Below are 17,529 nucleotides of genomic sequence, written 5' to 3' on the forward strand. Positions count from 1 at the left end.
GAAAATATATAATTTTTATTTTTTTAGCCTTTTGTCTCGTCCCTAGCTTATAACACATACTTTGAGTGATTTTTTTTCACCGTGTATGTCAGATAGGAACATTTTTGAAATCCCAGTGCGAAAAATGTCGAGCTCAGTCACACAAGGTTGACCTCAAACGTCAAAGTAGAACTATTTACCATTTAACTTATTTCGAATTTTCTCATTATTCCTTTGTTTTTCAAGTTCGAGTAAAGTACAATTCCGATAAGAATACCATGCTTGATCGTGTTATTCAATATAAGCGAGATTTCGTCTTCAATTTTAGGACCCTATTGTCAGGTGTTGTATTTGATATTTACCACATTTTTTGACATATTAAATTCTTTAATCTTGCAAACAAATCATAAACAAACTTTTCCCCGGATAATCGAGCCATTTTTGCCGGATAATCGAGCCCCGGATAACCGGGCCCCCGGTTAATTGAGCCCCCGGATAATCGAGTCCGACCTGTATTTATTTTTTCTCTTCGAAGATTTGCTCGAAAGTCTATCAAAGAATAAAAATTTACACCAAATGATCTCCGGAATTAAATGGCGTAGCCAAACACATGAATAGGACTCGACGACCCAAAGTTTGAGAAACGCTATTCCAGGGAGTATTTAAACGACCTAAACCATCCGTTACAAATAATAATTGGTTCAACTAATAGAAATACACTAGAACGCCAATGGCGTTGTACTCAGTTTTCCTATTTAATAATTTCAATAACTTAAGTTGTAATAATTGATTATTTTCAAGTGTCTATCTTGTAAAGGACCTTTTGTTTTGGTAAACAAAATTTATTTGACACTTATAGTACCGCTACTGACGCTGTAAGGGCGAGGCAAACTAGATGCTAGTCACACGAACAGTCGCGACTTTGGATTTCTGTGGCTGATTATTCTAATGTTCAACTCAGCTTTGTAGACCTCCCATAGCACATACTATCACAAAATATCAAATGATCACTGATATGTACCTGTAGTTCTGAAGGTCAATACCCAAGTAACAGGCACGGTAATGGCTGGGTATGCTGCGCAATTCAGATCCCATTGTGACCCACTAGCCTCTGCCCATCAACTCTTATCCCTACCTCCACGCGGTACCGGCCGGAAACCATGAGCAACCTTAGGGAAGATCGGGTAACCAACCCCGGTGGGAACTTTGGTCGTAGGCTAACAGGGAAGGGGGGGGGGTTTGCTTCGGTAAACCTGAGCGTCTGTTCTCCAGGAGGAGCGGCTCACAACAGCGTCTGATCCCCATGTTAGGGGCGGCTGATCTACGCCCGAGTGCCAGGGAAGGACTCTAAGCTCAACTGTGCACTATGGTCCTCCGGAAAGTAAGGGGTTGGTGTCAGGCCCTACGAGCCAGCCGTAAAAAACCATTGTAGCGGAAAATCAGCAACAGAATAATACGAACCGAGACCAACGGCAACGACCCCAGCGAACAAAAAGGACTTGTGATTGGAAACTCGGTACGTGGAACTGCCGATCTCTCAACTTCATTGGGAGCACCCGCATACTCGCCGATCTACTGAAGGACCGCGGGTTCGGCATCGTAGCGCTGCAGGAGGTGTGTTGGACAGGATCCATGGTGCGAACGTTTAGAGGTAATCATACCATCTACCAGAGCTGCGGCAACACACGCGAGCTGGGAACAGCTTTCATCGTGATGGGTGATATGCAGAGGCGCGTGATCGGTTGGTGGCCGATCGACGAAAGAATGTGCAGGTTGAGGATCAAGAGCCGATTCTTCAACTTCAGCATAATAAACGTGCACAGCCCACACTCCGGAAGTACTGATGATGACAAGGACGCATTTTACGCGCAGCTAGAACGCGAGTACGATCGCTGCCCAAGCCAAGACGTCAAGATCATCATAGGAGATTTGAACGCTCAGGTAGGCCAGGAGGAGGAATTCAGACCGACGATTGGTAAGTTCAGCGCCCATCAGCAGACGAACGAAAACGGCCTACGACTCATTGATTTCGCCGCCTCCAAAAATATGGCCATACGTAGCACCTTTTTCCAACACAGCCTCCCTTATCGTTACACCTGGTGTAGGCGCGGTCCAAGACGTAGAATAGCGATCACGGTTCTAATAGCGAATCCATTTATTTCGGAAGAAGCTTTAAAGCTAAAATAGATATTTTTTATGATTTACAGACCTTAATGAACTATGATCAACCAATACTCACAACTCCGTGTCTCTAGTCAATTATTTCCGTCCTGACAACCGTCCTGTGATAATTCATCTAGTCAATCTACCTGTTTTAGTCAACATAATCGTCTTAGTTATAAGTCATTCAATAGATTTTAAGTTTACTCACAGTCGTAGTCGTTGTTGATCGTATTAGATGTGTAGTTTAAGTTTTAGTTAGAGTATAAATTCTGCTTGGAAGTTAACCTATAAATGTAGATTTTTTGCAATAGTTAGTTCAATCTTCCGGTATCAATCTGCATTTTTCACTCACAAGCAATAGGAAATTTATTACAATTCACGGTTCCTATTTCATAGTTTTCCAATTAGAAATTAAGAGTAGTTTTAACAAATTTTAGTAAGAAACTTTCAACTGCATGCCATTCATTAGCCACATTTCTCACTTTTGTTTATTCTACCTGACATTTGGAGCTATCTTCATCTACTCATACCATTAAAGCTAACGGGTGACAAGCCGTCCGTCAAACCTGCAGCATCCCTGTGGTCCATTTCTGCTGCCGCGCTGACGGTTGTAACGCCTCCCGCAACATCCCCCTCCCCGTAATGCTGCTCCGATCCAGCAGGATTACCTTTCGGATGTACGTCCAGCACGGCTAGCTTCGCTACGGGACGGCGAAGAATTCCTGTAGCGGTCTGAACATCCACTTGTCGAATACGACCATCTTTTCCAGGGATGACCTTCAACACCTTGCCTCGAGGCCATTGATTGCGAATAGCCTCGCCCACGATGAAAACGACATCACCTTCTTGGATAGGCTTCACATCTTCTTGCCACTTGGTCCGTCGAGTCAAGTCCGGTAGATACTCCCGAATCCATCTTGCCCAGAACTGATCCAGGACAAAACGACAAAGATTCCATCCGTTTCGCAGTGCTTCACCTTCCGTAGTGAGTGCTTTTTCCTGCTGCTTAACCCCATTTGAACTCAGAAGAATAAAGTGATTCGGAGTTAAAGCCTCTTGGTCCGACGTCTCCAGTGGCACGTAAGTCAATGGTCTTGAGTTGACCATCGCTTCCGCATCGCAGAGTATTGTGTGAAACACTTCTTCTGATGGAGCGCGAGATTTGTTGATGGACTCCATAGCTATTTTCACCGCTTTGACCATCCTCTCCCATGCACCTCCCATGTGCGGGGAGGACGGCGGGATGAAGAACCAGCGTGTTCTAGTATCGGTGAACGTCTCTGACAACTCGCGATTCATTGCAGCTATCTCTCCGGCCAGCTCTCGACTGGCACCGACAAAATTTGTTCCATGGTCAGTGTAGATTTGTGTCGGTGCACCTCGCCGCGCGATGAATCACCGCAGAGCTAACTTACAGGATTCCGTAGATAGTGACGCGGCTACTTCCAGATGTACTGCTCTAATCACCAAACATGTGAAGAGAGCCACCCAGCGTTTCACCTGACTACGGCCGATTTTTATCAAAAACGGCCCGAAATAATCAATTCCAACCAACGAGAAAGGACGAACGAACGGAGTCACGCGGGCTTCTGGAAGAGGTGCCATTCTAGGCACTACTGGATGTGCCTTGTACACAGTGCACCACTGACACTGCTTCGCCACCTGTCGCACCATCGTCCGAAGAGCCGAAATGTGATACCTTTGACGTAAGGTACCCCGGGGCAAGTGAGAATCGGGGGCAAGTGAGACCTATAGCTAGTATTTCTTTTATTATTTATTTTTACCACTAACATTCTTCATGGAAAACATAGGTATCACACCTACGGATACTTTGAATACAAAAAATGTTATTGTTTCAACCATAAAAAGACCATATTCGTTATTGTTGTTCATATGTAAATTTCAATTCACTAGGTAAGATTGACGTGCTCTACTACATTCGTCGTTTAAAAATAGATATGTTATTCTACAAATAGTTTTTTGGTTTCAGGATAGTATTTGGAGTTCATGCAAATGATTTCAACCGGAAAAGCTGTATTTTATTTTTATTTATTACCTTTAGTTTACTGCTCTCACTTGCCCCATTGCATTTCGCTATCTGGGGCAAGTGAGACCTATGAGAAAAAACAAACACAATTTTATGGGTTCATCTCGCCTTGCCCAGCCTAAGATGAAATTAGCACGAAAGTCAAAAAAATTGACGCGTAAGTAATCTACTGTTGAATTATACTTTATTACCTCTATTTAGATGATGAAATTCTTGTTAAAAATGGTAAAACCTTGGGTAAAACAAAAAAAAATCAAAAGCATGTATTTTTTATGTTTTTCTATAAATATTTTTCATGTTTTACACTTAACGCTGCATAATGCATTCTTCTGAGCATTCGGGAATCGCCCATAAAAAATTAAAATAGGAGAATGGCCTTTTCAAAATTCATGATTAAAAAAAACTTTATTTAATGATCGTAAGATTATGTAAGGGAGAAGATATTACTGAAAATCTCGAAACTCCAGATATACTATTGGTGAAAATCATCAACTATATAATATAGAGACCAAGTTTCGAATCTTTTGTCTCTTCACTTTATGGCGCTTTTTGTATAAAAAAAATCAATTTATTTTGCATGAGCTGCTAGAGTTGATTCAATTTCCCCCAGCGATTTGTTATGTGTAACGTAATTTATGTATGGTACCACAAACCTCTTCTTATTTTAATCTCTAAACACAGTCATTCATATAAGAGATGTATGATTTATGTTACCTTATTTGTTGCAACTTATATTAAGCCCTTTGAACAAAACCTCTGAATAGGTTCCACTTGCCCCGTGAAACGCAGTAAATGAAGATCTGCTACACTTTTCATTATATGCATAATATATGCAATGTAAAAATTTTGAAACTGTTTTAATGCATGTTAATAAGTACAAATATACCAACAACGTCTTTTGGGTCCATTGGAATCATTGAAGAATTTGTGTTCTGAAACTTTTGTCAAGACAAAACCAAATTAGCATTTTTTTAGGTCCCACTTGCCGGCCCGGGGTACCTTATTTCGTTCACCACGGTTTCACTGTTGTGGTGACCAAGACGTTTGTGGTACCAGTCTACCAAGAGCTCAGTTACCCGATGGTTTTTTGGCAATATTACAGGAAACCGCGCATCATACGGTGCTAGCGCACAGGCCTCTGTTCGACCTTGCATGCGTATGACGCCGAACTCATCCAGAAACGGTGATAGTTGTTTGATAGGACTACTGTTTTCCAATTTCAAAGGTTTGCTGTTTTCGGACGTTTTCATTTGCTCAAGAGCAGCAATCTCGTCGGCGTATGCTTCTGCTTGAGCGAGCCGCCACAACGTCCTTTCCGCCCGTACCAAGTCTTCTTGCTTGAATTGCGATTCGGTCTCGTTCTTAACGGGTTTCTGCAGACGATCCATAAAGGAGTATACAAATGCCATGGCGCGAAGCATTCGTTCTCACTTAGAAAACCGGTCATACTTGATAATTGGTTGTATTAGTATTGTTCGGTGTACATGTATAGCACGCAGTTCTTCTTTAGTGCCCGTTGATAACGGCCGATGATGCGGCCAGTTGCTCTCCGACTGGATCAGAAAATCAGGTCCAGTGAACCAATGACTCTCCATTTGCATTGTGGGACCCTTTCCCCATTTTGTAGCGTCGTCTGCAATGTTAAGCTTTGTTCCGATCCAACGCCACTCTTCAGGTTCCGTTTCTTCTAGGATCTCTCCAATACGCACTGCTACATACTGGCGATACCTCCTTGTATCCGAGTTTATCCACGCTAGGACTGTTGTGGAGTCGCTCCAGAAAAATCTGCGTCGCACGGGAATCGTGTGGTACTCGGCAATGGATTTTGCTAAACGGCTACCAATGACCGCCGCTTGCAGTTCCAATCTAGGAACGGACATCGAGATTAAGGGAGCAACTTTCGCCTTGGAGGCTACCAATGTACATCTTGGCTGGCCACGATCGACGATCCGAAAGTAGGCGACACAAGCGAAGGCCGACTCACTCGCATCCACGAATACATGTAACTGCATCGTTTGGAAACTATCCGGATCGTATCCGGGAAAATAGCAACGCGGGATCCGAATTTGGTCCAGTTTGGAAAGCTGTGCGATCCATCGTTCCCACTGCTTGGATATTTCTGCTGGAATAGCCTCGTCCCATCCAACCTTAGCCCTCCAAAGGTCTTGGATCAGCATCTTACCATGGATGAGCAGGTTTGATATTAGTCCAAGCGGATCAAACACACTCATTACGAATCTAAGGACACTTCGTTTCGTGATGGTGTTTGTTGATTCTGAGCAGTCGAAATCGTTCGGTAACTTCACGGAATACACAAAAACATCCTCGTCGGGTAGCCAGGCCATACCTAGGACGCGTTCCATTTGGCTTTCTTTATCGACGCTGAAGTCCTTTCTGCAGTCCGTTGCTTCTTCACCCATGAGATGCAGCACTTTCTTGGAGTTGGATCGCCAGTTTCGCAGTTCAAATCCGGCGCTTTCCTGGATCATTCGCACGTCCGTGGCCAGTTTCACCATGTCGTCCTCTGAATCTCGACTATCCAGGTAATCGTCCACATAGTGGTTTTCAACTACCGCTGTCGCCGCTTCTGGATAATCGTCTTTCCATTCCATCGCGTTCTTGTTCTTGACAAAGTTGGCCGAACAGGGCGAACATGTCGAGCCAAACGTGGCCACGTCCATCACGAATACGTCTGGTTTCTTCGTCGTGTCACTTCTGTACAGAAACCGCTGAACCTGCCGATCTTCTCGTCTAATCTTCAGTTGGTGATACATCTCGCGGATGTCACCTGCAATTGCAATCTTTCGCTGCCGAAAACGACATAACACAACTGGCAACGAAGTGAGAAGGTCCGGTCCCTTGAGGAGCATATTATGCCTCTCAAGAAAAATCAGAATATGGCGATTATCTGCCTCTGGCTTCTGATATCAGCGCGACAGTCACTAATCATAACAGCGTCACCAGATTTAAAAGTATCTAATTCCACTATATGGGGTTTGACAGCAAGAACACTCATTCCACTGAGCTACTCTTGCCGTTCGTCACAAATACATTCAAAAACATCTGTCACTTCGCGAAACCCACGTGCTTTTGTTTTTGGCGGGAACACTTTTTCTTTTGTTTTGCCTTGCGACTGTCATGCGGCGGTATGCCTTGCGAGCGTACGACCGCCGCAGGACTCTAATAAAAGATAAGCGCGACAATATCGTTCAGAGACACTCCATGCGCCTTGGCCGCCGCATCCCAAATGATTCTCACCTTCCCGGGCTTCCTGGGGTTTGTTACCACTCCGAGTGGGAGGTACCACGTTCGAAGAGGATCGTTCTCCTCCAATTCCTCAGCCGTTGCTTTGTGGGCGTAACCTTTGCACTGATATTCGGCAATCTGTTTTTCCAAACTCGCTTGTAGTTCCGGATATTTCCGCAGCTTCTTCTCGAGGCAAATCAGGCGACGCTCGGCCATACCGTAGCTAGGTGGTAGCCCCATAATATCGTATCGCCATAGCAAGCCGGTTTCGTAGTGACCGTCGGCACGCTTGACTGTTGTTCGTTGCAAAATATCCTTTGCCCGGCGATCTTCGTCAGCTTCTGGACCACACGCGACCGAAACCCCGAGATTCTCCGTTGCAAAATAGCCTTTAACTAGGTCGTGAAGGCTACTTTCTTCTGCGCTTTTACAAATGTGGAAAACAGGAGATAAAGAATCCACCTTCGCATTGTCGATGCTCCCGAAGATCGTCCATCCGAGCCTCGTTTTTGCTGCCACCGGCCCGTTTATCTGTCCTCCGCGTGTTTTCAGGGGTAGTGACAACTTTATATTGTCTAGTCCAATCAGGATACGTGGCACGGCTTCCTCATAGCTTTTCACTGGAAGCCCGGACAAATAGGGGTACTGACTAGCTAATTCTTCATACTGCATTGTTTGCACGGGAAGATCTAGCTGTTTCACCGTGCTAACACCGGACAATGGGAAACTTCTGCTGCTGTCCTCACCGGAAATTTTCAAACTAACCAGCCGAGAGTCTTTTTCGTGACGAGCCACCTTCCCTGTCCATGTTAAACAGAGTGGCTGCGATGCCCCACCAAGGTTCAGTAGATCGGCAACTTCTCTGTCGATTAGCGTCGACGACGAACCTTCATCAAGAAAGGCAAAGGTCGACAGTTTGGCCTCGTTACCGTACAGCACCACCGGGATAACACGGAATATCGTCGCGCTTTGGATTCCGCGATGAACGTTGATCGTGGCGTCGGATTTTGCACGAGCTCCTGAACTTTCAGGACCGGTCGTTTTAGTGGCGGACGGCTGGTTTGGATGAAGTGATGGATGGTGTTGTTTGGTGCAATCTCCGATCCCACAAGTTCGAGATGACCTGCAGGCCCATCTTCCATGAGGGACTAGGCAGACTGCACAAAGCTGGTGTGTTTCGACGGTCTTCAACCGTTCTCCGAGCGACAAAGATTTAAACTTGCTGCAGTCCTTGATTCGGTGCCTAATGCTTTGGCACACGTAACACGGCCTGTCCTGAGTGTCCACCTTCTTTCTTTGCTGCTCAAGCTTCCGGGGCTCAGACACATGAGCATTGACGAACGCCTTATCTTTCTTCTGCTTGTCGTGTCCGCAGGGTCGAACTCCGTCAAAGTCGGTGAAATGCGCCACATCACTGGCAGCAGACGTGATTGCAGTCATGTAGTCGCAAAATGATCCCAAGTCTACTTGTCCAGCGTTTCTTTTGTAAAGCGCCCAATCTAGTCGGAGATGTGGCGGCAACTTATCCACCAACTCCTGTAGAAGTGTTGGATTGTTCAGATGTGCATGTTGATTGGCGGCCTGAAGATGGCCAACAAGGTTCTGAACGACGAGACCGAAGTTTACCAACGTCTCTAACCTTTCAGCTTTCGGAGTAGGCACGTTACGAACCTTGATAAGCAGCGACTGTACCAGTCGCTCTGGGCTCCCGAACAATGTTTCCAACGTTTGCATAATTTTCGGAACCGATGACGGCAGCAATAGATTGCTCCGAACTGCCTCCAATGCTTTGCCACTGAGGCACTTCTGCAGCCTCATCAAATTTTCTGCCGGCGAATAGCCACACATAGCAGTAGAATTGCGGTAGCTACTTATGAAAAGTGGCCATTCCTCAGGATTTCCCGTAAACGTTGGGAGCTCCTTAGGCACAACCTGCCGGGCAGACAACTGCTGTTGAAAGTGTCCCCACATTGCCTGCTGATCCTGCATCTGATGCTGCTGAGTAACGTGAGACTGTACCGGTTGTTGTGGCGATCGATGCGACGATATCGTTTGATGTATCGAAGAATCCTCACTCATTGCATCAAAATCGACTGGAGGCGGTCGAGGTGGGGTATACGAAAGCGGTGCTCGCAGCGCAGACGATGGAAGTGACCATTCACCAAACCGAATGCTCGCCGCCGATCTCGATTGTTGCTACTGTGTGTGCAACTGTTGTGGCAATAGAGGGTTGACCGACGCTTGTGTTGTCGGTGTTGGTTGCACAATAGCTTGCAGATGGATCACTGGCTCCTGGGACGACTGGGAAACAGAGGGGAGCTGTGAAGTCGCCGCCTCTTCGAGCTGCACATCGGTTTGTTGTTGCGGTGTTGAACTCGACGGAGGCAAATCGATTATTGATACCGCCGGCCGTCTGTCGTTTGCTTGTAGTAACGATGCTTCGCTAATACACGGAAATGAAACGCGTGATTGTGGAGGTGGAGGCTTCGATAGTGGTTCAGCAAACAAAAACGTTGGTAGAGCCGGTCGAGGAACGAGCTTTGGAAGTATAGGTGGAGGCATTGCTGATTGTGCACACGCAGGCTGAGTAGGGGAATTGGGGGTAATATGAACACCCTAACCGTTTGTCGTCTTTTCCAATAGAAATATGACAAAATCTTTCTTTTTTACCCTGTTACATCGTAGATGGTAATATATTCTAAGAGCTCTGGAAGAAAATATTGATAAAAAGTACAATTTTCTTACATTATTTTCGATTGCAAAAAAATGCAAGAAAACAGAGTCATGAAAAATAGTGTGGGTAAAATGAACAATCGATGGGGGTAAAATGAACATGTCTTCAAAAACTAGCTTAAATGTTTAATTTCGATATATTCAAGTATAGGTCACCAAATTCAATGTAAACTTTATATGCTTCACTTTTAAAATTTTTGATATAAAATTTGGAATGTGCTGAAATCATTATTTGTAAAAAATGTACTAAAATAAGCGGTTTTAAGGATAAAAATCTTATTTTATAAGCGCACAATATTTTTTTCTTAACTTTTTGCTCTAGTTGTGTCATAATATGTATTCTAGATCTCAATATACCGAGATTGCACAAAATTTTATAAAAATTGGATAAAGTTTGAACCAGTTGTTCATTTTACCCCCAAGTCGTGCTGGTTTTAAAGTTGTTCCTAAAATTGTATTGAAAGCATAACCTAATTATTTTTTTCAACTGAATATTGTCTTTTGGAAGTACATTATTGGAATATGACATTACATATGTCATATTCTGCGAAAAATATACGAATGGACCTTAATTCAGATAAGTTCAATTTTACATCAGAGCATATTTTTCACGTGGCTTTTGAACTTTTCGTTATAATTAAGTGGTTTATTAAATTTTAAAGTTCAAAATCTGCAGAAGTATAATGATTTACGCTATCACACAGAATCCAATCGTTAAAACATGCAGAAATACGCTAATTGCTGTAAAACACCACCCTGTTCATTTTACCCCCCCTGTTCATTTTACCCACAATTCCCCTATACACTGGTTGTGTAAACAGCGGTTGGATATACATCGAACGGGAACTTCGAACTGCTTCAGCCGATCGAATTGGTGTGGAAGCTGTGATCGGATTGTTTACACCAGCGACCGAACCCCTGCCACCAGTACTAGCTGTGTGGCTGCCGCATATAACTTGGCAGCACTGTGCATTGCTCCGTTCAGGCGGCGGGCATCAATCCCGCTCTACACACATGCATGGCCGCACGTCCGACTCTACACAGTGGTGTCATGCAAGACGTCAGTCAGCCCGCGACCTCACCGAGCAAGCAGCTCCAGCACAAGTCACACCTGCATCGTACGGATGTGTGTGCTATGGTCGATTCCTCGGAACCCGGATCACACACTAGCGTAATCAGTTACCCATTCGATAGCAGGTCGAAATGTTGGTTGCTTGTCTCCGGAGCGCGCTCGTTCATTCGTCGGATTTGATGGGACTTTAGGCAATGTTCCGGTGTATTTGATCAACATTCCTCCACCTTGTCCGCTACTTGCTACGGGAATACCAGTGCCAATCGATACTGGCGGAAATATGTCTTCGATGTCATTTACGGACACTGGATTACCTCCAGCAGCTTCGTCCAAGCCTTGAATCCACTGCTGCACCGAATGATTGCTTCGGCTAACTCGGCTCCGCCGACTTCTCTGACTGCCTTCCTCGTCCTCTGCTTCAGCGAGTAGCAGAGCGTATTTATCCTCGAGATATTTCTTCTCGATCGCGACTTTCTCCTCCAGCGCCTTTTCCTGGGCCATTTTCTCTTCTTCCAGCCACATGAGCTGCAATCGAACTCGTGCCGACCGGGAACTGCTACTGCTTTTTCCGGACATCGAAGGATCACTTATGGTCACCGTGTAGATTAGGTTGTCCCAAAATTTGCACATGGTCGAAAAGCTTGGGGGCTCACTCTGCAAATGATAGCTAAGGGTGTTAGAAACAAACTTTTGTATGACGGCAACTTTCAAAAATGACGTTTAGAGGTCGCCCCGGCGAGATTTTTGAAAAATGGCCATTTTTCGTAATAAATTTCATACAAATATTTTTTACCATACAAAAATTGGTAATACCCACTATTTTTATATTTTTTACAGCTTGATATGGATTCAAACTTCATGGGAAAAATAATTAACGACATGTTTTGCAGGTAACTTTTTGATACTGAATTTTTGAATTTACTAAAATATGTCATTTTTTGATATACTTTGCATTTTACCCATCATAAAAAGTATCTGAACCTAATGCTAATTTAAAACAATTTTTATAAAAAGATAGGAAATTTTATGAGAAAAAACTTTGCCGAAGACAGCATGGCGTTTTTTCTATCCGTTTTAGAGTTATTCATGATTTACTATTTGGTGAAATCTGGATTTTTAGGTATTTAAAAAAAAATCACAAAAGAACTGCCCAAAAACACATACAAAGTAAAAAATTACGCATGCTCAACAAGTTTTTGTCTTGATTGTGTTGAGGAATTATGGTAGCATCAATCATTGAATTTTTCTTTCCGTTGACAAATCCATTTTCTTTGATCTAGAAAGGCGCATACTAGCGAGAAACTTTATCATAAGGTACCATTTTGAGATGCCTCAGTAGGCCATGGCATTTATAACGGTTATGTACTGACAATGGTTTATACGAGCATAATACACATTCAAACGCACGGCACATTTTCTATATCATTTAGAAGGTGATACATTCCGCAAAACATGTCGATCTTGTTTTTCAATGATGTTGCTCAAATCGTTCAAAGACATGAATAAAACGTTCTAGTAGTACCTATCATTTTGATCAACAGATAGGACGATAAAAATGACGTCACTTGTTTACGTCCAAAATTGTTGTTTACCAATAATAGCCTACCTTGTCTTTTTGTATGCCGTGTATGTGTTATGGTAATCAAATTGTTCTAACCTTGGATAACATTACGTTAACACACTGGTTCATCTCATCCCACCCGTTTCAATTTGCCTCGGTGTATCTTATTTTCGGTGTTGATAAGATAGTTCAAATCAGTAGATGTAAAAAAAGACATGCCCTGCTTTTCAGAATGTCTTGAATTGGAACTTAGTATCTAAAAATTGGTATTCTTACGTAAGATGCTCGTAATCGCGATTTAAATTTGGCATGGATCAACGTATTCGCCTTTATTCACTTTGCCACTGTTTCCTGGGCTGTTTCACTGGACTCATAAGTCATCATGTAGAAAAATAATTGAGAATATCGACAGGAAAGTAAGATAAACGCGAAAATATGGCTCAACATTTTGTAGAGAATACCTTTAAAAAATCAATAAGCTGTACGAAGCTTGTCAAGAAAACAAGCTTTTCAAGAAATCTTTGCTAGTTAATTTCCATATGAAGGGATTGAATAACAAAAAATAAAAATCAAATAATGATGTCACCATAATTCCATAACACAATCAAAGCAAAAAACTTGTTGATCATATGTGATGTTTTACTTTGTATGTGTTTTTGGGAAGTTCTTATGTGAGATTTTTAGAAAAATACCTAAAAATTTAAATTTCAACAAATAGTAAATTGTGAATAACTGTAACGGATAGAAAAAACGCCATGCTGTCTTCGGCAAAGTTTTCCCTTATAAAATTTCCTATCTTTTTAGGAAAATTGTTTTAAATTAGCATTAGGTTCAGATACTTTTTATGATGGGTAAAATGCAAAGTATATCAAAAAATGAGAAATTTTAGTGAATTCAAAAATTCAGTATCAAAAAGTTACCTACAAAACATGTCGTTAATTATTTTTCCCAAGAAGTTTGGATCCATATCAAGCTGTAAAAAATATAAAAATAGTGGGTATTGCCAATTTTTGTACGGTAAAAAATATTTGTATGAAATTTATTCCGAAAAATGGCCATTTTTCAAAAATCTCGCCGGGGCGACCTCTAAACGTCATTTTTGAAAGTTGCCGTCATACAAAAGTTTGTTTCTAACACCCTTAGCTATCATTTGCAGGGTGAGCCCCCAAGTTTTTTGACCATGTGATATTTTGGGACAACCTAGTGTAGATGCAGCCCTTGCATGTCCACTTATCGTCCAGCGTCTCAGTCATCTCCATGCACGTACGATGGTACCAACGATGACACTTATCGCAAGCTACCATTACTGCTACATGGTCAGATTTTTTGCATTTCTCGCAAACGCTCTGAGATCTGCCAGCATTGGCTTTCGCCGCCGCTGCTCGCGTAGTTGTGGGCATCATAGGATTGTCCTTTAGATGACCTCCGGGATCAGATGAACTACTTACAGCAGCACCGTTCTCATCGAGAGGAGTTCTTTAAAGTATGTAGGCGCGGTCCAAGACGTAGAATAGCGATCACGGTTCTAATAGCGAATCCATTTATTTCGGAAGAAGCTTTAAAGCTAAAATAGATATTTTTTATGATTTACAGACCTTAATGAACTATGATCAACCAATACTCACAACTCCGTGTCTCTAGTCAATTATTTCCGTCCTGACAACCGTCCTGTGATAATTCATCTAGTCAATCTACCTGTTTTAGTCAACATAATCGTCTTAGTTATAAGTCATTCAATAGATTTTAAGTTTACTCACAGTCGTAGTCGTTGTTGATCGTATTAGATGTGTAGTTTAAGTTTTAGTTAGAGTATAAATTCTGCTTGGAAGTTAACCTATAAATGTAGATTTTTTGCAATAGTTAGTTCAATCTTCCGGTATCAATCTGCATTTTTCACTCACAAGCAATAGGAAATTTATTACAATTCATGGTTCCTATTTCATAGTTTTCCAATTAGAAATTAAGAGTAGTTTTAACAAATTTTAGTAAGAAACTTTCAACTGCATGCCATTCATTAGCCACATTTCTCACTTTTGTTTATTCTACCTGACATTTGGAGCTATCTTCATCTACTCATACCATTAAAGCTAACGGGTGACAAGCCGTCCGTCAAACCTGCAGCATCCCTGTGGTCCATTTCTGCTGCCGCGCTGACGGTTGTAACGCCTCCCGCAACACCTGGAGATCACCACAACAGACGGAATCTCAAATCGACTCAGCATACGCGCAGAATCTCGAAGCCGCGTTGCCAGACGAGGGCGAGCTCGATGAGGCCCCTCTAGAGGACTGCTGGAGTACAGTGAAAGCAGCCATCAATGACGCAGCAGAGAGCACCATCGGGTACGTGGAACGGATTCGACGGAACGAATGGTTCGACGAAGAGTGCAGAACGTTTTTGGAGGAGAAGAACGCAGCGAGGGCGGTAATGCTGCAGCAAGGGACTCGACAGAACGTGGAACGTTACAAACAGAAGCGAAAACAGCAGACCCACCTCTTTCGAGAGAAAAAGCGCCGCCTGGAAGAAGCGGAGTGTGAAGAAATGGGACTGCTTTGCCGTTCCCAAGAAACACGGAAGCTCTATCAGAAGCTCAACGCATCCCGCAACGGGTTCGTGCCGCGAGCCGAAATATGCAGGGATAAAGACGGACGCCTCTTGAAGGACGGACGTGAGGTGATCGAAAGGTGGAAGCAGCACTTCGATCAGCACCTGAACGGCGTGGAGAACGTAGGCACGGGTGCCCACGGCAACGAAAGAAACGACGACGCCAGTGCAGCGGAGCACGGAAATGAACCAACTCCCACGCTGAGGGAAGTTAAGGATGCCATTCACCAGCTCAAAACCAACAAAGCAGATGGTAAGGATGGTATCGCAGCTGAACTCATCAAGATGGGCCCAGAAAAGTTGGCCACCTGTCTGCATCGGTGATAGTCAGGATCTGGGAAACCGAACAGCTACCGGAGGAGTGGAAGGAAGGGGTAATCTGCCCCATTCACAAGAAAGGCGACCATTTGGATTGTGAGAACTTCAGGGCGATCACTATTTTAAATGCTGCCTACAAAGTGCTATCCCAGATCATCTTCCGTCGTCTGTCACCTAAAACAAATGAGTTCGTGGGAAGTTATCAGGCTGGCTTCATCGACGGCCGGTCGACAACGGACCAGATCTTCACCGTACGGCAAATCCTCCAGAAATGCCGTGAATACCAGGTCCCAACGCATCACCTGTTCATCGACTTCAAAGCGGCATACGACAGTATCGACCGCGCAGAGCTATGGAGAATCATGGACGAATACGGCTTTCCTGGGAAGCTGACTAGACTGATTAAAGCAACGATGGACGGTGTGCAAAACTGCGTAAGGGTTTCGGGTGAACTATCCATTTCATTCGAATCTCGCCGGGGACTGCGACAAGGTGACGACTCTCATGCCTACTCTTCAACATCGCTCTGGAATGTGTGATGCGACTAGCCGGGCTCAACAGCCGGGGAACGATTTTCACAAAATCCGGTCAATTTGTGTGCTTTGCGGACGACATGGACATTATCGCTAGAATATTTGGAACGGTGGCAGAGCTGTACACCTGCCTGAAACGCGAAGCAGCAAAGGTCGGACTGGTGGTGAATGCCTCAAAAACAAAGTACATGCTGGTAGGCGGAGCCGAACACGACCGGATCCGTCTGGGTAGTAATGTTACGATAGACGGGGATACTTTCGATGTGGTGGAGGAATTCGTCTACCTCGGATCCTTACTGACGGCTGACAACAACGTGAGCCGTGAAATTCGGAGGCGCATCATCAGCGGAAGTCGGGCCCAGGGGACTGTTAAACCTTGGACAGACTGGTGGTGTACGTACCATGGTACAATTATCTTGAAATGAGTTTCATACTGATTATTGTCTCCAATCAAGATAGGCTTGGAATAATTTTCTTGACAACTTGTACCATGGTACGAATACCACCAGTCTGTCCCTGACTTTATGGTCTTCTTGTTTTCTTAACCCGCATTAAAATTATGCTGCTGTGTTGAAAGATAGGTTGTCAGCTTGAGCCCTACGCTTGAGCCGCTGTTATGCTGGCTACGAAAACATTGCATTGGAGGGATAGGGATGCCAATTCCTTGGTCAGGCCTACTACGGGCTCCAGAAGAAACTGCGGTCGAAAAAGATTCACCCACGCACCAAATGCACCATGTACAAAACGCTAATAAGACCGGTGATCCTCTACGGGCACGAGACATGGACCATGCTCGAGGAGGACCTACAAGCACTCGGAGTTTTCGAGCGATGTGTGCTAAGAACGATCTTCGGCGGTGTGCAGGAGAACGGTGTGTGGCAGAGAAGGATGAACCACAAGCTCGCTGCACTTTACGGCGAACCCAGCATCCAAAAGGTGGCCAAAGCCGGAAGGATACGGTGGGCAGGGCATGTTGCAAAAATGCCGGACAACAACCCTGCAAAGCTGGTGTTTGCAACTGATCCGGTTGGCACAAGAAGGCGTGGAGCGCAGAGAGCACGCTGGGCGGACCAAGTGGAGCGTGACTTGGCGAGCATTGGGCGCGACCGAGGATGGAGAGCGGCAGCCACAAACCGAGTATTGTGGCGAACTATTGTTGATTATGACTTGTCTTAATGATGTTGAACAAATAAATGTAACCCAAGTAACAATAATAGCTGAATAACATGTTATTCAGCCAAAATTTTTAAAATCAATATTAATAGCGGTTTATTT

At 44.0% G+C, this 17,529-nt stretch overlaps 1 protein-coding gene across 8 annotated transcripts in view; it reads right to left on the minus strand.

The window, feature by feature from the left end:
- The window catches only part of LOC115253587 (transmembrane protein 245), a 52,289-nt gene that overhangs the window by 22,848 nt on the left and 11,912 nt on the right, over positions 1 to 17,529 (minus strand). The gene's annotated exons all lie outside the window — the stretch shown is intronic.

Source organism: Aedes albopictus, chromosome 1 (genome assembly GCF_035046485.1).
Source record: "Aedes albopictus strain Foshan chromosome 1, AalbF5, whole genome shotgun sequence".
NCBI classification, from domain to species: domain Eukaryota; kingdom Metazoa; phylum Arthropoda; class Insecta; order Diptera; family Culicidae; genus Aedes; species Aedes albopictus.